The sequence below is a fragment of the Protopterus annectens genome, chromosome 9.part0 (genome assembly GCF_019279795.1).
Source record: "Protopterus annectens isolate FY-2018-M chromosome 9.part0, PAN1.0, whole genome shotgun sequence".
Classification (NCBI taxonomy): domain Eukaryota; kingdom Metazoa; phylum Chordata; order Ceratodontiformes; family Protopteridae; genus Protopterus; species Protopterus annectens.
The window spans coordinates 246597075-246620496 of record NC_056743.1 but is presented as its reverse complement, the minus strand read 5'-3'; the positions used below and the strand labels follow the sequence as shown (position 1 = coordinate 246620496).

Below are 23422 nucleotides of genomic sequence, written 5' to 3'. Positions count from 1 at the left end.
ATATATATATATATGCCGGATAACTGCGAAAAGAAACAGAAGAACTAATACTAAAATAAAACTGAAAACTTCAAAATTTCCTAGACCTGGGAGGCTGTGGAGTGAAAAAACTGCACTCGGAGATCGAACTGTTACTTAGCGCTTTCGTCCGTTTATTAAGTCGAACTTCATTAGAGTAATCTTACATTACAATTGAAAAGCAGTTAAATATATAGCACACGAAGAAGAGCCATTTAGTTTATAAATGAAAAACAAGTTATCTTAGGAACCAATCAATAAGCTTGCTAGTAAAAAAGGAACCAATAAGGGTGTAGATGAATTAAATGGTCCAATGGTGGAGTGGTAGTGAGCTTATGGTACACTAATCACCGACGGGGATGCTGTTAAGAGTTGTATCACGAGTTGGTTGTGGTAACGCCGATGTGGCAGTTATTGTTTTTCTAACAAAACTGCGTAGAGTGCACGAGGTCTACTTGTATCATTTATCAGTCGCAGTCATACTTTTATAACGGTGGTATTCACTCGTGCTTTTGGCGGTTTAAAGGAAACACTCTAAGCTGCGGTCCTTTGAAATATATGTTAAAACTCCGCAAAAAACACAATATTTGCAGAAAGCGTCACAAAAGTGGTTTGCCAGTTAGGTTAAAGTTATTGAAAGGGGCATCGCTACTAGCGCTGAAAGCAGGGAGGTGTCCCAAAATGTGCCAAGTCACAGTGATACTGTGATACATCGTTGTGGTTCTGGTCACGGGGTGGGGACAGCGCACAGTTAAAAGCAGAGGGTGTCCCCCTAAACAACACAATTAAAATATAATTTATACTTATACTAAGTAAGGAAATTAGTTACATCGGTACACTCACACAGGGTTTAAAATTCGTTTGTCAATTAATTTAGAACTAGCATTAAAAATTAAAACATTAGAGTGAGAAAATCACTAGGCAACCGTAATATAGTATTACGACTATTCATTGAGGACAAGCAGAGTTCACAGGGTTACTTCCAACATTATTGTTTAAAGGTACTCTAGAGTTGCCGTCAGTATCTCAGCTGGATGGTTTAGAACAAAAGTTCAGAGGGTGGAGTCCAGTACACCATTATTGCTTTTAAGTTCCTTGGGGTCTCAGTTTATGTTTCCATGGGATCGTCCGGGACCATGTTGTTGTGGATTGCGTACGGTACAAGTCTATTAAGACCGTCTTTACACCTTCAGTGTGTAACAGTACAAATTTAAAGAATGAGCCCAGCGTGGGCTGTCAGTACTGGAATCGGATGTGGTCTTTTACTGGTGAGACTACTAGGAGGTTACGTAACTGGGACCACTGTCGTTCGTTCACTATCTCCAGTACTGTTGTAAAATACGTTAGTGGTGGTATAACTGGACGTCCATCGTGATGTGTTGATACTTTGGTATCCGAGGAGGACACTCATTAATAGCTGGGAGACACTGTAGAGTGGTGGAAAGGGTGAAGTGCGTTAAGTTTAGTCGAACTTGCATGGTACGTCATTCTTACAGACAGTGGGCAGCGGGACCAATCCGGTGAAAAAAACAGTTTTAGAGTACCAATAGCAAGATAGCATGTGAACACCAATAGTTGCAACCTTGCTGTTTCTCACCCACCTATTAGAATGGGGTGTTAAGTTGTTACGTGATAGGCTGACGAGGTATTGTCCTATCCATTTCAACTTGGGCCAGCGTGACTATTTCATTGAAGTGTGGATCAGTTCAACCATTTCAGCGCACATTTGAGGTTGACGTTCTCATTAAGTCCTGGTTTGGATTCGGCGTTGAGCAAGATTTGCCATTGGAGTTCTTTCAGTTCGAGTAACGTCTTATCACCAAAGAACTGGTCAACTTGCTCCAAAATGAAACAACTAAATTTGATAAAGTTGGGGCTGGCTCGACTGTGTCGGCCTATGCTCTAGGCCGACACAGTCGAGCCTGCCCCAACTTTATCAAATTTATTTTTTTCATTTTGGAGCAAGTTCACCAGTTCTTTGGTGATAACGAGACGTTACTCGAACTGAAAACTCCAATGGCAAATCTTGCTCAACGCCGAATCCAAACCAGGACTTAATGAGAACGTCAACCTCTATTGTGCGCTGAAATGGCTGAACTGATCCACACTTCAATGAAATAGTCACGCTGGCCCAAGTTGAACTGGATAGGACAATTCCTCCTCAAGTCAGCCTATCACGTAACAACTTAACACCCCATTTTAATAGGTGGGTCAGAAACAGCAATGTTGCAACTATTGGTGTTCGCATGCTACCTTGCTATTGGTACTCTTAAACTGTTATTTTTTCACCAGATTGGTCCCACTGCCCACTGTCTGTAAGAATGATGTACTGCGTAAGTTCGACTAAACTTAACGCACTTCACCCTTTCCACCACTCTACAGTGTCTCCCAGCTATTAATGAGTGTCCTTCTCGGATACCCAAGTATCAACACATCACGATGGACCTCTAGTTATACCACCACCAACGTATTTTACAACAGTACTGGAGCTAGTGAACGAACGACAGTGGTCCCAGTTACGTAACCTCCTAGTAGTCTCACCAGTAAAAGACCACATCCGATTCCAGTACTGACAGCCCACGCTGGGCTCATTCTTTAAATTTGTACCGCTACACACTGAAGGTGTAAAGACTGTCTTAATAGACTTGTACCGTACGCAATCAGCAACAACGTGGTCACGGACGATCCCACGGAAACATAAACTGAGACCCCAAGGTACTTAAAAGCAATAATGGCGTACTGGACTCCACCCTCTGAACTTTTGTACTAAACCATCCCGCTGAGATACTGACGGCAACTCTAGAGTACCTTTAAACAATAATATTGAAAGTAACCCTGTGAACTCTGCTTGTCCTCAATGAATAGTCGTAATACTATATTACGGTTGCCTAGTGATTTTCTCACTCTAATGTTTTAATTTTTAATGCTAGTTCTAAATTAATTGACAAACGAATTTTAAACCCTGTGTGAGTGTACCGATGTAACTAAACCCTGTGTTAGTGTACCGATGTAACTAATTTCCTTACTTAGTATAAGTATAAATTATATTTTAATTGTGATGTTTAGGCGGACACCCTCTGCATCTAACTGTGCTCTGTCCCCACCCCGTGACCAGAACCCCATATCTCTTGTGACTTAGCACATTCTGTGACACCTCCCTGTTTTCAGTGCTAGTAGCGATGCCCCTTTCAATAACTTTAACCTAACTGGCAAAGCACTTTTTGGCGATGCTTTCTGCATATATTGTGTTTTTTGCTGATTTTTAACATATATTTCAAAGGACCTCAGCTGAGAGTGTTTCCTTTAAACTGCCAAAAGCACGAATGAATACCACCGTTATAAAAGTATGACTGTGACTGATAAATGATACAAGAAGTAGACCTCGTGCACGCTACGCAGTTTTGTTAGAAAAATAATAACCGCCACATCGGCGTTACCACAAGCGACTCGTGATACAACTCTTAACAGCAGCCCCGTCGGTGATTAGTGTACCATAAGCTCACTACCACTCCACCATTGGACCATTTAATTCATCTACACCCTTATTGGTTCCTTTTTTACTAGCAAGCGTATTGATTAGTTCCTAAAATAACTTGTTTTTCATTTATAAACTAAATGGCTCTTCTTCATGTGCTATATATTTAACTGCTTTTCACTTGTAATGTAAGATTACTCTGATGAAGTTCGACTTAATAAACGGACGAAAGCGCCAAGTAACGGTTCGATCTCAGAGTGCAGTTTTTTCACTCCACAGCCTCCCAGGTCTAGGTAATTTTGAAGTTTGATATATATATATATATATATATATATATATATATATATATATATGTATGTGTGTGTGTGTGTGTGTGTATATATATATATATATATATATATATCTGTATGTATATCTATATCTATCTATATATATATATATATATATATATATATATATATATATATATATATATATATATGTGTGTGTGTGTGGATATATATATATATATATATATGTGTGTGTGTGGATATATATATATATATATATATATATATGTGTGTGTGTGTGTGTGTGGATATATATATATATATATATATATATATATATATATATATATATATATGTATATATGATTATACACACAACAACAAACACCCAGAAGCAAACGTCACGTAGTAAAACCGCAGAAAAAGTCCCTAAACTAAGTAAACCTGTTCAAATACAGAATGCAGGTGAATAAAAAAAATCACTTTTTTTCCAATACTTAACAGTAATACGGCAAGCGCTTTCAAAATAATTCAATATTGCTTCATCAGACTATATATATCTATATCTATATATATATGATATATATATATATCATATATATATTTATCATATATATATATATATATATATATCTATATGATATATATATATATATATATCTATGTGATATATAACTATTTAAATTGGGAGGGGTATATAAGCAGGCACAGCCTTCATTCATTCATTTTACATCTGAAGAAGTCTGGTGTACGAAAATACTTTGTATTGTGTGGTGTTTATGCGATTAAACCTGCTGCTGCTTACACTGACAGGCTTGTGCTTTATTATTATCTCCTGCCTCTTTGGGTGCCTGTTGTGGTTTTACTGGTTCTTGGTTCTCTGGCACCCTTTCCTTGGAGTTTTTGTATTACTTGTTACATGGAGGTGTCTGAGGCGGAGGCTAGTTTCCAGGATGGGGAAGCAGTTCAAGGTACTGACCTGGATTCACGCCTGTCTCTTCTGGAGGGGCAGCTTACCCAATTGATTTTGCTTATGACTGGTAACTCAGTGAGGTAAAGACAGTTCTTTTGATTGCAACCTTATGAGGTCTACCCACAGGAAGGATTGCATTTCCACTCCTGCATGCAATCAGGAAGCTGATTTGGATCGCAGACAGGCTGATGTGCCTGTAGAGGAAGTGACGGCAACTTCTTCCGGTTTGCTGTCGAGGGGCACTAGAAGCGAGGCTGCATTACAGAAGGGAGCTGCAACTTTATTTTGTTACAATCATTTGGCATTGCATTCCCAGGACTAAGGTTCGAATGGACAGTCCTCCCTTTTAGGGGAACGTGGTGTTCAGGGACATGCTCCTGTGGGAGTGACTGATAGTATGGCTAATGGCGACAATGGAGTGCACGATTGGATGGATACTTCATCTTTGGCTTCATGGCTTGTTACAAGTCTTTTTCCAGTTACCAAGGTACTGATAATAACTTTTTTATTTAATGACCGGGATGCTGAGAAAGACTGTTAAGTGTCTTATAGAGCCAATATTAAAAAAACTTACTGATTTAATTTACAGACATAAAACGCTGGGTTTTGACAATTGTTACTTGCATGACTGTATCAAAAGGGGTGTAGTACCCAAAGGATTGCGTTTTTACAAGTTTCCGAACAATGTAGTGGAAGGGCTCCCCCTTTCACGAAGAATTGGAGTATTTTTGACCGTAGTAGTTTTGAAGTCATGAAAGTCCTGATTAAAGAAAATGAAAGGATTATGGGGCAAGTATATCAGGAGATGGAATACATTAACGAAGTAGTGACTAATGATCTTATGTTTTCAGTTGAAAATGAGAAGAGAAAATTATTTTATTATTAGGCAGCAGGTGGAAGAAAAATGTTTTTTTAAAAGGAAGTTTGGCAAAATAGATAGGGATTTCAGACAGAAAAAAGCATACCCTTACCCCAAGAATGACAAATTTCGTCAAAAAAATACTTTTTTTTTATAAATCTGGACCACAGCACAGTACCTATTCCCCTTCTTTTCCTCCAGGGGGACACCATGCCTGGGACTCTATGGACCATAGAGTGATCTACAGTGACTCTGGGTATGGGGAACATCAGAATTCAAGCAATACTGAATTCCCTGAACTTAGGCAATCTGGTTAAGGCACAAATCCCCTGTGCGGTGTTTTTACAGGGGTCCCCCAAACGGCACGAGATAAATAAGAATGGTAGCCAGGAAGGGGGACTAGCCAACATGTTGGACCAATGGAGTACAAGGAATATTACTGTGGACGGACCATGTCACACCCCTACATGACTTTAAAATTTACAATTATAGCAGTGAGAAGATTGACAGGAAACATTTTCTTTTATTTTCAAAAGGTTTTAAATTCATCCCCTCTACAGGGGGTAATTTAGTGGACAGCTTAATAGACTTGAGGATTTTTATAAGGAAAAAGAGTTTAGACATTGTTTCAGGGGCAACAGGATTGTGGTACTAATAGTGGTATTAGAAGATCTAGTACCTATAATCCCCCTATACACCCCCAGCTAAAAAATTCTGAAAGGGAGGTTGAAGAAATTGGTAACATTTACAGGGGTGGATGGCATTGTAAATTTAATATGACTAGAGAAGAAAAGTTACTTCTCAAATCCATTCAAGAAAATAGATACCTGAGGGTGATGCAACATGATAACGGTGGAGGGGTGATCTTCATGGACTCTATGTTGTATTCCAGTAAGATGATGGATATGCTTAATGATACCAATAGGTATGTTAGAGTATCCAAGAATGAGATTAACTTTGCATACCGTAAGATTGATTTGGTTTTACAGGACACGCTGAATGAAATTTTATAAACCATGACACTTTTAAGTATCTCATTGTGGACAGACCCCCGTATCCCTGCTATTTTCGGGATACCCAAGGTACATAAATGTGTGGAGGATCCACCCCTGAGACCCAATTGTGGCAGCCAATGGCTCTAAAACCCATCCTTTGGCCAAATTTTTGGATATAAAATTAAATATATTTGGGTTAGGGCCAATGGTATACTTAAGGACTCCTGGGAATTTTTGAGAAGCATTAATAGCAACATGTATTCTGATTCTTTAATATTTGTAACCCTTGATATTCAGGATTTATTTAATGTGATTCCACATTCTACAGGGTCAGAATGGTTCCAGGATGCCATTTACCAACATGGAAAACTTGACCACAATACTTTTCTGGTTTATAAAGAGTTGATGGATTTGGTATTGAAATACAACTTTATATTTTTTGAAGGTGAGTTGTTTAAACAGATCCAGGGAGTTGCCATGGGAGCAAGTTGTGCCCCTACTTATGCCAACATTGTGCTCATGGTTTGGGAAGAGAAGTTTGTGTTCAGGCTGAATATGCACAATATTGGGTATATTACAAACGTTACCTGGATGATATTTGCATTTTTTGGAAAGGTAGGATGGAAAAGTTAACAGAATTTATAGACTATCTAAACCATACCACTAATTTTTTGAAATTTACTTCACATATTACACACGACTATATTAACTTTCTGTACATCCCTATTAAAAAGGACATCCTAGGGCAGCAGTTTACATCTAATGTGTATAGAAAGGAAACCTTTGCTAACTTGTACATTTATTTCACTAGTTCCCATCAGTTTAAACAGAAGAGAAGTATTATCAAGGGACAATTTGTCCGCAGTTGTAGGATGACCTCTTTGGACTCTGACTTCGAAGATGAAAGTCAGAGAGTTAAAGAAATGTTTATATCTAGGAAGTATCCTAACTATTTAATTGATGAGGTATTGGAGGAAGTAAAGAATGGGAGAAAGGGTAGGTTTGCCCCTATTTTGGGAACAGGAGATACATGTGTGATAGTATCAATAAATGTGCAGGATACCACACAACAACCAGAGGTGACATTACCAGGGATGAAATCCAGAAACCTTGGGGGTAATTATGTGATGCTTTATCATCAGAATACCTCTAGGGTTAAAAACATTATTACTCAACATTGGAGCAGGTTTAGGTGTTGTTCAGAGTTGGACGTTTTGTTAACCAACACCCTAGGATTCACATACAAAAAAGGCAGGAACCTCAAGGATTTGCTGGAGCATAATGGTTCTCTTGTTTCATGTAAGAAGTTGGGAACCTATAAATGTGGGGCATGTGCCCAATGCCCATATATACTTAGACAGGATTCTGTACACATCCTGTTAAGAGACTATCAGATTCAGAGTAGAAGTTTTTCCAGTTGTAATAGTGAAGGCTTGATTTATTTAGCCCAATGCAAAACCTGTGGTGCATTTTACATTGGAAAAACTACTCGTAAACTCAGGAGGAGGATTTATGAGCATGTATATGCTGTTAGAGTTGAAGACATTACAAATGCCTTGTTTAAACATGCACTGACATGTCCTCAAGCAAAATGGGGCTTCTTTGTTGTAGAGAAGGTTCAATATGATGTGAGGGGGGGCCGTGGGAAAATAGGATAGAGGTGAGAGCAATATTTTTGCAGTCGTTATTGGAAGCCAGTAGATTCCCAGGGCTGAATGAATACATATCCATTGACCCTATTTTAAAAATGAGAGCTGCAAAACTATAAAATAAGTACATATTATTTTGCAAGTTCTTTTGTTGGTTTTTGATTCAAGTTTATTTATCTGTCCAACATATTGTGAAGGTTTTAGTATTTATATATTTATTTTAAAGTTCTTTTTAAAAAATGTGCATGTTTTTATCTATTTTCATCTGTATTTGTGGCAAGTTGGTAGGTTGTCCCGAACATTTTAGTTATAGGATTTAATTGGTGTCAATTAAACAATTTTTTAACTATTAATTAAATTGGGAGGGGTATATAAGCAGGCACAGCCTTCATTCATTCATTTTACATCTGAAGAAGTCTGGTGGATGAAAACGCTTTGTATTGTGTGGCGTTTGTGATTAAACCTGCTGCTTACACCTACAGGCTTGTGTTTTATTATTACCTCCTGCCTCTTTGGGTGCCTGTTGTGGTTTTACTTGTTCTATATATATATATATATATATATATATATATATATATATATATATACATTTTATACACATATATATAGATATAGATAGATATAGATATAGATAGATATAGATATATATAGATATAGATATATATATATAGATATATATATATATATATATATATATATATATATATATATATATATATGTATATATATATAGATATATATATGTATATATATAGATATATATATATCTATATATATATATATATATATATATATATATATATATATATATATACACACACACACATAGATAGCTCGACCTGGTAATATTGTACGCAGTGAGCCAGACACTGCCTCGGGTCTTATTGGTCTACCCTCTATAACAACTTGGGTCACAGATGGTTTTCCACTGTCTAGAGCAGTTCAGGTGAGCGATGGTGGGGTGGCTGGAGGGGGTAATGTTTCAACTCAAAACTTGGTTACTAAACTCAAAGATTTTGACACACATCTTAGTAAACTAAAGAAATTACAGCTGGCGATATCTTATTTCTGAGAATGTCTCTCAGAATGTGGTACCTAAAGGCTTGCGCCGCCACCAGTATCCTACAGGTTTAGAACCAGGGTCAAGCTTTCACAGAGATTTATTAGACTTGTTTGATAAACAAGGTTTTGAATTAATGGAACATGGTCAAACGCTTCAGTAAATGCATTGAAAGTCTTACTAAAACGGTCACAGACTTGATGCCAGTATTAAAACAAACTTAGAATTTGTACAGTACAAATTTGAGTATAGTCATATCTTTACAAGTATAGATGAATATATGCTCAAAGTGAGGCCCAACAAACTTATAAAACTTCAATGTGACTGTACAGCATATGACCAAGGTGCAGCTTATCCTACACCTTCAAAGGATCAGGTCTGGCAGCAAGGTAATCATTTGACTGATCAACCCAATGCAGTTATTAGACCTAATGAGATTAATGTCACCAATTTTGAAGACCTAAATCATCCAGAAGGGGGTGACCCCATAAATCATGGGAGGCCTGTAGCCCCATTGGACAATAATGAAGGTACAGGGGGGGGGTCTGTAGGAGTGAAAGATTACAGAACACTTCTCGATGACAGAATAATGCTACCCACCCTAACCAAGACAACCAAAATTTTCGGTTGGGGAACAATACAGGAGCCAAACCAAAACAGAGGAACCAACAACAGAATATGAACAAGAACAACCACAAATTCAACAAGTGGAAGAGATAGGGAGGATGTTTTCAATGAGCAAAGACGGTCCAGTGATAATAACCAACAAAGCAGGAGACTTTAAAGTGTTTAATTATTCCTCTGTACGGATTCATCCGGACATTGTTGAATTACTTGCAAAAGAACATACTTTTGTTCTTTCCCAACATTTAGACTTGGTAAAAACTATCTTGGATGTTAAAACCTTTACCAGGAAATTGAATTTTAATCTGATGATGGGTGATGTAATAAATGCTCCTGTGTTTGACAACTTCCATATCCTTAGTACATTTAACCCTCCTTTACACCCGACTCTCCAAGTGTTTGAGCACACATGTGAACTAGATATTAGACACAATATTAAAAATAAATGTCAGGGTGGTTATGTACATAACCTCAGTAAACAGGAACATGAATATTTGGAATTCATTAAATCACCGGACATACGAGTGTGTGTAAACCTGACAGGGGTGGGGGCTTGGTAGTCCTTGATAACTGGGACTACACGGCTAAGATGAAGTTATTGGGTACGCCTGCCAATGAAGTAAGCTCACTTTCATAAGTGAATAGAGCTTATCAACAAATTAAAAACTGTATTAATGTCTTAATTGTAGAAGGCAGGATAGAACAGAAAATATATAATTACATGTTATTACTTTACCCTAGGATCCCCTATTTTTTCGGGATACCTAAAATTCGTAAAATCTTGACAGACCCACCAATGAGACCTCTAGTGGACAGACGTAGTTCACCTACTTATCCATGTGCAAAAAAATTTGTTGATTGTTTACTTTAGAAATATTTAACAACTGAAAACCAAATGTGTAAAGACTCTTGGTCTTTTCTGAGTAAAATCGACAGTTTGCAATTTGATGAGGACTGTAATTTCCTTACAGTCGATTTAAAAGATCTGTACACTTGCATTCCACACCTAACAGGAATGGAGTGGGTAGGGTTTATGTTGAGGAAAAATGGTGCATCAGAAGTAGTAATATCCTTAGTCATGGAACTACTTGACATCATCCTGTCTAATAATTTCTTCCTATTCGACAACGTGTACTATTTGCAAAAAGGAGTAACCATGGGCTCCCCGTGTGGAGCCAGCATAGCAAACTTATTCATGGCATACTGGGAGACAGAATTCATGTTTAAGTTAGAAAACATAAATAATTCCATTGTGTACTATACACGTTATTTGGATGACATCTTTATTTTATTTAAAGGTGACATGGTTGCTAGTAATAAACTACTGGACTATTTTAATAGGTCCACTCAGTTTTTACAATTTACATCAACGTTTGACACTGAAGAAATAGCATATCTGGATATATGGCTCTCAAAGAATAGAGTGTAAAAATGCTTTGAGGCTAAGATTCACAGGAAGAGTACGTACTCTCATGTCTTCCTGCAGTTCTCTAGTTATCACCACCACCAGAAGCGGGTCGGTGGTCAAAGGCCAACTGGTAAGGGCTGCATGAATAGTGAGCAAAGAGAATGATTTTCTAGAAGAATGCTATTTTTGGAAAAGTATGTTTCTGGGGCGTAAGTACCCGGAAACGTTGTTGGATTCACTAATAGAAGAATTAAAAATCAAGAGAGCTAATAAGGTTTACAACCCTATACTCAGTGTCAAACAGTCAACACTCAAATGCAAAGTGACAATGTGAGTAATTTATCAGTTATGGATAGTATCAACATTGAGGTGTCAAAAAATAAACCAAATTTCCATCCAAGCTTTACCACTATTTACGGTGGACAGCCAAGTTGTTTTGAGGATTATGCAGAAAAACCTTGAACTATTTAGAATGAATCCAGTACTATTTAGAAAGTTGGGTGACCGTCCTAAAGTGGTGTTTAGAAGGGGGAAACATTTAAAGAACTTGCTAAAACAACATAGAACCATTCCCAAAATGACAGGTATGGGCAAATGTGAAGCTTGTAACATTTGTAAACACATTGAAGTCACCAGTAATTTCTGTATAAATGGTGTACAGTTTAAATTAAAACAGCGGTTCAACTGTAATTCTAGGTATGTGGTATATTTAGCTAGATGCCAATGCTGTACTGCATTCTATATTGGGAAAACGGAATGGAGACTCCGTGATAGGGTCTACGAACATCAGTACACAATATCTAAAGGCAAAACTGACAACAGACTAGCTAAACACACATAGTTGCACAAAGACCACAAATTAAAATTCATGGCTTTAGACCAGGTAGCTATAGATATTAGGGGTGGAATTAGAATTGCTGTGGCAAATTAGATTGAATGCTTATAATTACCCTGGTATAAATGAAGCTTGTTCTATCAGCTGTATTTTGAAATTAAAAAGCTTGCAAAGATGAAAATGTTTTATAGTTCTTTAGGTGTGTCTCATTCATAAGAATGATACTTTAAGTATTGAACAATTTTAAATATAACTGTAGAATGTATTTTTTATTCTAATTTGAAAATAAGATTTTTTAGTTAGGTTTAAGGTTTATGTAAGTTCATACTGTTTGATGTGCACTGCTTCTCATATTGTAACTTTATAGTAATGAGTAGCAGTTTTACTGTGTGTGTTTCTTTAAAAGTTTCTAAGGTGAGGAGGTTCGTGGTGATAGGTAATAAGTATCACCTGTTGGTATTTTAATGCATTTTGTATGGTGCATTTGTAATCTGAAGAAGTTTGCTTTGGAAGCAAACGAAAAGCGCTTCATTCTATTATATTAAAACAGAACTCAGACTTTTTTCTGCTTGCCGTTCTTGTGTTCCTTTGCTCCAACAGGTTTGTTAAAAGAAACTGCACTGCCTGTTATTGTGTCCCATGGACTGCAGCAGCCCATAGTGGCTGTCAATATTTGTTCCTAATGGATGCGATCAAAAGTAAACACTATCCTCACCATAGCTTTCAAACAGTACCAGTACAATCATAATAATAAGGGTGTGAGCATGCAATTTTTACATGCTCACAGGCTATCCAAATGGGTTGAGGAATAGGAACGTGAAGGCATCTGGTGGCGGTGGCTGGCCTATAAAGAAAAGCACCTCTTCTCGAACAAGGTAGACCAAATGAAAAAAAAAACTCTAAAATTTTAGCAAGCCGCTTTCTACAGTTAAATCTCCAAGCGCGTTAGCACTTCAGCCCTTTAACAACTGCAAATACAGATTGACATTCATTTACGAAGCCACACCAGTGCACACTAACAGCTTATATGGCAGTATGAAATGTAGAAAGAGACAAAAGGAATTGAAGTACACTATACAAATGAGAATAAATATAGGATTAGACTTATTTTACTCCAGAAAATAGCTGTTAATGTACTTTGTCTTATTCTTTCAACATCACATGTTATTAGGACTAATACTTTAAAAAGTGTACTTAATTACATTTACTCCTGATTATCTTGGATATGTGTCTGGTTTTGGGTAAGAGGTTAGGAGCTATGCAACCATTGCCCAAGATAATGTAGTATTTTACAAGTTCTATAGACAAGTTACTAGCACCTTCAGTGAGACTTGGGTGAGTCTTGCTAACTGACAAAAGTGATTCTTTGATTGTTTACACATTAGTCTCTGTAGATTTACTGTTTTGCTGTACATGAATGTTGAAATATCCTGAATGTCTACACCTCTCAAGTGTTTCAGATTTTGGCTCATCCCTTTTGTCCAGTCCCAAGCAAAATGTTTCGTTTCATACTAAATCCCTCGGAATTGGAGGCTGTCAGTAATGGTCTACATTAGTTTGTGCTTGTTCAGAAAATGCACTGAGATGCAAATCCATTATTGTATTAACTTTTGAAGATGATTAGTGTCATAATTGATCCTGGGAGATTTTGGTTCTTAACACTATCCCCTTGCTCCTTCATTCTTGAACAAAGAAATTGAGCACTATAAAGGAAGTAGGGTACTTTTCCGTTATTGTGGCAACAGTTCTAACGTGTTAATAGGTGCACACAATGATCACACAGCTGTTATCCCTGAAGTTTTTTTTTTCAATGCGAAAGAAACATAATGTGTTGGTGTTTTTCTGGTTTTACAGAACTAACATGACATGTCACTGTACTACACAAGCACAACCTTTTAAGTTCACCTAATGTGGCGTTTTGAATGGTGAAGTAAAGAGACCTTGACTTCTCCCGAATAGATAAAGAGGATGCGAGTGAAACCAGAGATAGCGTGACGAATAACCTGAAACAGATTTGTCTGCCACAAAAAGTATTAATTTACGTAAGGTTAGGAACAAGATCATGTTTGTGAAATGGATTCCAAACAAGCATACAGCAATTCTTTCAGCAATATGCAAGCAACTCTATAACTGCACTGCTAAACTGTGTGTGTTTACTTAGTGAATGTGTGTTTTGTTTAACTTACTTGAAGACAAGGTTATTACGAAGGGGCTGGGATGCATTATATAGGAAAATGCAACTGCAAGAACAAATAGAGTAAACATTGCTTTAGCGGAAGAATACTGGCAACTGGTTAGTGGGAAAATACAAATAAAGATGCAACTGGGCACTAGACGTAACAGTTTGAGTAATAAAAGTGTGACACTCCGGTCATTAACTCCATTTTCAGTGACGAATAGCCGATTTATATCCAGCTAGGCTTTAACATACGCTACACTATTATAATCCACAAAATCAGCAGCTGTGACAGTATTGCAAGCGCCTGCTACCACTTTAGATGTGTAGCCCTGATAAAGGATAAGTACCGTAAGTAGTCTGCACAGAACAGTACAGTACTGACATTGCTTTAAAGTTATTGTTGCATTTAACTCTTTGTTTTTTTTTTTTTTGTTTTGTTTTTCTAACAGACCTTTTCTTTTTACACTGTAGCAAAAGAAGCTAAGTACTTCAATTTTGCGAACAAGCTTTGGAGATCGGCTATATCGGACTCAAAACCAAAGCCACCTTGTACAGGTTTTCCACTGGGAATGAAAACAATTCTGGTAAAGGTCAGCAAGGTAACAAAAAAATGATGGTGGGGATGGTGTGTGTGTGGGTGTGTGTGTGTGGGGGTGTGGGGGTGTGTCTGTCTAATGGTGGTTTACCTGTCAAAGCAGAGAGGGGACACAGTCACTCCAGATACAAAAACAGTAAAATTGAGCATAACTGAAGCATAAAAATGCAGGTTAAGCTATGGTCACTCCCTGTATCCTTCTCAAGTCCTTCACTCCACTGTAGCTCAGGAAGTGTGCACTGTAACTTCCAGTGGGCGGAGCCCAAGCCTTTTGACAGAATCAAATTATGTTCTCCCATTTCAAGCAAATGTTCATATCTCTGGAACCATAGGGGTTATGTAAGAAGTATAAATGGCAAACCCTTCAGCACAAACTATTTGTATAGTGTAAGGATTCTTCAGGTTCTAGGTCTTAAACTGAATTTTATAAGTCACAGTGAACACTGTAACTATTATGTTTGCAGTATTTCATAGGTTCATAGGTAGGTACTAGGCTATCGGCCCTAGGGCCCATACAAGCCTAGCCAAAAAATGTACCCTGGCTTTCGCCACCCAAGAAAATTATTTTCCTGTGCCCCTGTCGAGCAGAGCCACAGAAGTGATCCCCAGGGTGAATTTAGCCAAAAAATGTACCCTGGCTTTCGCCAACCAAGAAAATTATTTTCCTGTGCCCCTGTCGAGCACAGCCACAGAAGTGATCCCTGGGGTGAATTTCCCATTTCCCATCCAATCATTTATTTATTTATTTATTTTATTTATTGCAGTTGGTTTACCAGGATAGTCCATTGGGCCATAAAGAACCCGTTTTCAATGGAGTCCTGGGGAGAAAAGCTCCAAAAAGCAAAAAAAAGATACATGTAACAGAACAATATAGGTACAGCAGGTAGTAATGAGTTATACAAAATAAGGAAGCAAAACAAAATTAAAAACAAATTATGTGCAAAATATAACAATTAATACAGATAGAGAAGAATATACAACAATAGTACAACAAATATAGCAATGAATACAGCTTTGAGAGGAATCATACTAACTAAGGAAATGTACAATGTGATGCTAAAGGACATTGCATAGTGGGGGAAGTAGACTTAAGGGCCTGTCTAGTTGATTTTATGCAATTCTAAAGGTATAGTAGGAAGTTAGCAGGAAGGAGAAGGGGAGGTGAGAGGACAGAGTTAGTTATGTAGGGTGGGAATCATCAAGATTTTTCTTGAAGAGTGCTAGTGAGGAGCTCTGTTTGACATAGGTAGTCTGTTCCAGAGTATGGGAAGTATTTGGGACAGGAATCTATCCCTCCAGCATGTTCTGTTTATTGTGGTGACAAGGTTTAGGTCCCTAGAGCGTGTAGCTCGAAGGGATTGGGATTTCTTTAAGTGGAGCATGCCCAACAGCTCTGGGTTTGACATAGCTTTGTGTGTTAGGCAGAGATCGTCCCTGAGTAGGCGATATGCAATGGAGTAAAGCTGTAGTTTTTTGAGACTGTCTGCATAGGGCATCTGTGTGAGGCCAGTAATCCTCTTTGTGACTTATTTCTGTGGTCTTTCCAGTTGTTGTAGATGTCTTGTGAGGTACATACCAAAAGGGGCGTTGTACTCTATAATGGGTCTAATGAGTGATGAGTAGAGGGGAACAATGACCTCTTTTTTTTTTTTTTTTTTTCTGGATGAGAATCCTTTTGTGATGAGATGAGCCACGTAGAAGGATTTCCTGATCACTGTGGCGATGTGATTATCAAAGGAGAGACTACTGTCCACCTGTGTCCCAAGGTCTCATCACATTTTCGGCTTTAAGTACACTACCACCTATGTGGTAGTTCATGGGTACAGAGTTTTTACCAAAGGGGATGACAATACACTTTTTGGCATTGAGCTTCAGGCCATGGCTTTGACACCAGGTATCTGTCTCAGTGAGGCCCTTTTGTAGTTTGTCTACATCGTTAGGAGTTTCGATTATGGCTCCTAGTTTGCAGTCATCTGCAAACTTTGTTAGCCAAAGACCTTCTATGTTGGCCTGCACTTCATAAAAGTATATACCAAACAGGAGAGGACCCAGGACTGAACCCTGTGGTACTCCACTTGTCACTGGTCTGATGTCAGATTTGGAATCCGCTACTTTTACAGTGTGGGTTCTGTCCGTGAGCCAGTTGGCAACCCATCTTGTGACATAGGGATTTATTACCTAGCTTAGTGAGCTTATCTATAATTCCAGAGTGGGGGATGGTATCGAAAGCCTTGGCGAGATCTAGATAAGCTGTGTGAACCATTTTACCCTCATCTATGGCTTTGGTGACTGCTTCAAAGAAGTCAATCAGGTTTAGGAGACTTGATCTGCCTTTTCCAAATCCAAACTAGGTAGGGTCCAGAGTTTAGAGATCATTTTGAAAACAACTTACAATATCTCAGCAACCACTCAAGTTACACACATACTGTCAGCAGCATTTTATTCATCTAGCTGCGAGTTGTCATAAGAGACTAAGGAGCTCTGTCTGTTTTATTTGGTTGTTCAGATATTTAGAAAAATGTGAAAATGATGTCCATGTAAATTAATCTCATAAAAACTTGCACTAGACAGAGGTCAAATAGTAATGCATTTGAGTTTACCATTGTGTAAGCTTTTAGATGAAATATTTTAAAACCTTGTACATAGCATGGTCTTGGAATTGTTGATGCAAATAAGAACGAGCAATATTTGACACCTAGAGGTGTCAGTAGGTGTTGACTACAGATAAACCTGGAGACGTCATTAGGATTTAATGAGTTAAAGTATGCACTGGTAACTTCTTTCAGCTTTTTCCCGGTTAGGGGTCGCCACAGCAGATCACCTGTCCGCTCATGATTGGCAGTGGAGTTTTACAGTGTTGAGTTGCCAGCCCGGGGCCCAACCTTCCACAGAAGGCACACACACATGCACGCACTCGCACCTAGGGCCAATTTAGTGTGTCCAATCCACCTACAGCATGTCTTAAGGATGTGGGAGGAAACCGGAGCACATGAAGGAAATCCACGTGACCACAGGGAGGACATGCAGACTCCGCACAGAAGGCACCCCAGCTGAGGATCGAACCGGAAAACCTCTTGCTGTGAGGCGGCAATGCTAACCACTGCACCACAGTGGCCGCCCCGGTGTTGACTTTATTGACATACCAAATGGAACTGTCAGTTAAACTCTGCTGACTCTGCAATGAAGTTTATGAACAAAGGGGGAGGGTGGTGGGATAATGATGATTAACTATCACTCTAATTCAGTGACGACATTAACAGAACAGCCACTTTTTAAATTTACATTCACTTTATGAACAGTAAACAGCATGAACCTATAGTGTTAGACCAAATGTTGTATAATGTGCACTTTGTAATTGGTAAACGGTATGACTGCACTTTTGAACTTGGTGCAAGAAAGCTTGACAACCAAAAATAATTTATTTAATTAAACAAAATACTGGGGCCATAAAGATCCAAGTAATCCTGATGCTGCTGTTCCACTTGCTCAGAATCAAAGCATGCTGGAAAAACACGATTCACAGCTTTCAGTTAGTACTTTAGTTGAGTGTACTCCTGCTGGCTGCAGCAAAATTCGTAGATCTGGTACCAGCAGCATTAAGTACAAACCATCATCCACACTGTTCCAAGTTTGATGGCCATAACTTAGAATTATAAGTAAAAGTAAGTAAAAAAAAAAAAAAAAAAAAAATCAGGAGGGAGTGGAAGGGGCCACTCAGGAATTTGTGGCACCCCATTACTTCGTCCTCAAAACCGGGAAATACTGAGGAATTTGGTATGGTTGAGAAGGTATAGAGCTGGCCCATCTACCTCCTGGGTTATTCTGTCCGCTGATGAGCTCCTTGATTTGGTCCCTCAGAAGGCGTGGAAGGAGCCTGACACAATTGAACCGATGCTCATAAGGCCAGATAGGATTCTAGCTCCACCTTTGGGGAAGGAATTTTGGGCTAAACGGGTGCCCGTGGATGCCTTGGTCATGGCAGTGGCCACCAGTAAGGAACTTGCCAAGGAGAGTTCCTCTGTTCATCCTTCTAACAGGGAATCTAGGGCGATGGACAGGTTTAGGAAGCATGTCTATGCTTCTCCAACCTTTGCCCTTAAGTCACTGAACTATTTGGCACGTTTTACAAGTTTGCAAAGGGATTAAATCAGAGAACTTTTAACTTACCTTTCAGGAACCATTTCTGCAGAGGGCCAGTCATCTGAGGCTTCTCAGTTGACCACCCTTCAATCTGTTTTGAATTCATCCATGAGGCTTATTTTGCATGTAGCCGAAGGAACCGCAAGGGCAGCGGGTTCAAGCATTTCTATCAGGAGGCATGCCTGGATACGCACATGTGTTTTTATTCATCAATACTACCTTTGACTGCACCTGCTTGTTTTCCCTGAAGTGAAGGATACATTATCCATGTGTGAGAAGGATGGGAATACCCCTTTTGCAGTAGGCATATGTTTTTCACCCCCTCAAAGAGCTTTATAAAGGAATCAACAAGGTGGCTGGAAGATGTTCAGGAAGTCCCAGGGTCCTTTAGGACACATGGAGAATTTTCCCATAGGGGCAGAGTGGGGGAACTCTAATGGTTGACACCCCCATGACAGAGGAGGCTGACAAAACCAGGGGTCCAGAGATTCTTTTTCTGACTGACCCTACCAGTGCTCCTGAAAGCAGTCCCATTTGTCAACCTCTGGAGGCAATCAGGGGGGTCATCTATCCCTGCTCCAGACTAACCTAGCTAGACATAAAAGGTACTTGGTTGCTGAGGATCATTTCCGTAGGTTATACAATTCCCTTTTCCCTTCTACCTCCAACTCCATGAAAAATTCCAAACGTTGCACCTAGTCAGAGGAAGGATGCAGCAATTCAAAACCAAAGGCTGCTCGAAAGAGTTATCCAAGGGTTCCTGGCAGACCAGATGAAATCCAGAACTTACTCTGAATTCTTTTTAGTGCCAAAGAAAACAGGGGACTGGAGACCAATTTTGGATCTGAGCAACTTGAACAAGTCAGTTTGACGCAAAGTATCGTATGGTCATGATCCAATCCATTCTCTCTTTTCTGGGCAAGGATGGATGGGTGTGCTCAATAGACCTTCAGGATGCATGTGTACTATCACATAAAGATGAACAGACAATTGAGAAGGTATTTACGCTTTTGGCTTGGAGACTGTTACTACCAGTTCAGACCTGTGCCCTTTGGCCCACACCACAGTCTCTAGGGTGTTCACCAAATGTATGGCAGTAGTAGCAGCTCACTTGAAAGTGCAGGGATTCTGGGTGTTTCCATATCAATACGAGTGGCTCATTACTGCCCCAAACCGAGATCTGTTGATAAGGGCAGGAAATCAAATCCTCCACACTTGCTCTCGTCTGGGGATATCCATAAATTATGAGAAGTCTCACTCTCAGCCATCTCAAAATTTGGAATTCATAGGAGCAGTTTTCAGCATTATGACAGTGATGGTCTGTACTCTTGAGAGAGGAAGTGAAGCTGTTAGATTACAGGTCGGAAACATAATTTGCAGTTCCAAGATTTCAGCCTGCTTTGTCCTTCATGCTCTAGGATCAATATCCATGGCAATAACCTTAGTAACTGTAGCTAGATTTCATATGAGAATTCCTCAGTGGATGCTAGCAACACAGTGGTCCATTATTTTATCTACCCATGTCTGCTCAAATAAGAATCACTCAAGCATGCAAGAGGTATCTCAGGTGGTGGATTCAGTCAGATCAGGTACTACAAGGTGGCTCATTTATTCCCGTTTAGCCCACGGCCATAGTGACCACAGATGCATCTCAACTGGGATGGGAGACACTTTCTGGGGAAAACCGTCCAAAGCAGTTCCTCTTCCAAAGAGGCCAACTTGCATGTAAATGTCCTAGAGATGAGAGCAGTCCTCTTAATGTTGCAAGCCTTCTAGAATGCTGTTCAAACAGACAGTATGTCAGTAGTTTGGTACAAACCAAATTATACTCCTTGAGTCAAGAAGCACCAGGTGTGGCAGTGGCAGTCTCATCCATCCACTTTGTCATAGCAACGGACATTCTGAGGAAGTCCAGTATGATAGCAGACAAGTTGATCTGATAAAATTCTCCTACGTCATGAGTGGTCTGTCAACAAGTGAGTGACGCAAATGATTTTTTGCCAGTGGGGCCAGCCTTGCTGCAAGCATTTTGCTTCTCTCCTGAACAGCAAGTACAGCAACTACTTTGCCTATATCCCCCCCACTGGGGAAATCAGCGGGGGGTGGTCTACTTCACAATTGACCACCTTGTCTACTTTATGCCTATCCACCAATTCCATTAATTCTGAAATTTCTGCAGACAGCTGCTAGGTTGAAGAGCAAAGTCATCCTCATTGCACCTTACTGGTCTCTCTTTTCTCTTCTGTGGCCTCACTTATTTTACCATCTTTGTATTCTGAATCTGATTCAAGGCCTCCTGTCCCACCTGACAGGCATGATAACTCCGACATCTCAAACCTCAAGTTTATGGACTGGTTTCTCCAATTCTGTTAATAGCTAGACAACCGATGTTCTCTTCCCTTGTTCGCCATATCCTTTTATCTTCCCATAAGCCCTCAACACAAAAACTCCATTCAAGTAAATGGAAAGGATTTGTTTGCTGGGCACAGCAAAATCATATGGATCCCTTTTCAGCTCCAGTACATAGCATAGTTGAATATTTAGCTTTATTCTTTAATGAAGAAGCCAGTTCCTCTACCATTAGGGTCCAGTTAGCAGCAATATCAAATTTCCGTATTGGCTGTGAATGTTGTTAAGTAGCCTCTGCTAAACTTTGCAGAGCATTCTTGAGAGGCACTCTTCTTTTGAGACCTCCGTTTCAAAGATCCTACTCCACCGTGGGACCTAACCTTGCTACTGCAGGCATTAATGCATTCCCAGTGGCTAAATTTAAACTTAAATTTCTTACTTCAAAAACTCTTTCTGGTAGCCATTACCTCAGCTAGAAGAATTTCAGAAATTCAAGCTTTGTCTTCAAAACCTCCCTACCTGATTTTTTCATGAAGTTAGAGTTGCATTGCAAACAAATGCTTCTTTCCTTCCCAAGGTGATGTCAGAATCCAGTTTCAGTCAATCCATTAATTTGCCAGTATTCTTTCCTAAATTTGCAAATAAGGGTGAGAACATGTTGCATTTTTTTGGATGGTCACAGACAGTTACGCTTTTATGTGCGCAAGACAAAAGAATTCAGAAAAACAGGCCAGTTTGTTTCCTTTACAGATTTGAAATTGGGCAAAGCAGTTGCAAAAGTTACACTAGCCAAATGATTAACTGATTGCATTTCTCTTGTCTATAACAAATTGGGCCTTACCTTACCAAAACCTGTCAAAGCCCATTCAGCTAGGTCCACAGCAATTTCTTCAGTCTTTCTATCCAGAGCTTCCTTGGAAGACGTATGTGCAGCAGCAACTTGGGCCAGTCTTCGTACCTTTATTACTTGCTACAAATCAAGGGGTAGAGCATCATTTGGTTCAGCTGTGCTCAGGAATATCTTTCCTTCCTTATAGTCTACCCAGGATTCTAGCTAGCCGGGGGCTGTGTCCCAGCAGATGAGGATAGAATGAAAATTGACATCATCAGACAAGGAAGTTATGTACTCATAACATTCCATTTGTGTTGTCCCATTTTCATTCTTCAGCTTCCCCCCACCAATCCCCATCCCTCATGTCTACAAACTACTAAATGAATGAGATGTTATAAGGACACCACTCTCCTTTTGATTGAACTCCTGATATAGTTTCTTGTACAGGACATGTACAATTTTTTGTATCCTTTATTTATACATGTTAAGGCATACTACTACTGGTAAAATCCACAAACAAGATCTGAGGTATGTTAGGGATAGGTGCATTATGGGTAAGGGAGACGTTCAAGAGCTTTTTGGTTACCACAAGCTTTAGTAATGGCTAAGTAGGATCCAAACCCAACAGTTGAGGAAGAATGAAAATAGACACACTGAACCATATTGCAGTGCTTCCCACTTACGTTCAGACATTGAGCGATCATGTTTGAGCCATCTAAAACTGGACTTCCCCACTGGCAAGGCTGATAATTCATGCTCTTGGATCTGTGGCGACTGTCATTCACCTAGTCTTTGTAGCAAGGTATTTTATGTGAGTGCTTCAGTATACCCTGGCTGTTCAGTGGTCTATTCTCTACCAGCCTCTGTCTGCTCCTGTCAAGTTGACTTCAGTTTGCAGTAAGCATCTCCAGTGGTGGCTGCTGTCGGATGATCAGCAGATCTTTCCTCCTTCCTTTCCCCTCAGCCATGGTGACTTTGGACATTTCCCAGGTTGGGTGGGGGGCATTTCAAAGGAAAGATGGTCCAAGACATATAGTCATATATAGAGACCGGGTTGCATATAATTGTTCTGGAGATGGGAACAGTTCTCCTCACGTTGCAAGCCTTTCAGGACGTTCTCTCTCTTGGAACTATTGCGATTCACACAAACCTGTCAGTGGTG

The 23422-nt window shown here is 39.3% G+C and overlaps 1 protein-coding gene across 1 annotated transcript in view; it reads left to right on the top strand.

Moving 5' to 3' along the window:
- The window catches only part of MADD (MAP kinase activating death domain), a 2427721-nt gene that overhangs the window by 436814 nt on the left and 1967485 nt on the right, over positions 1–23422 (top strand). The window contains exon 2 of the mRNA XM_044082094.1: positions 14816–14943. The gene's annotated coding sequence lies outside the window, so the exon portion shown is untranslated. The remainder of the gene's footprint in view (positions 1–14815; positions 14944–23422) is intronic.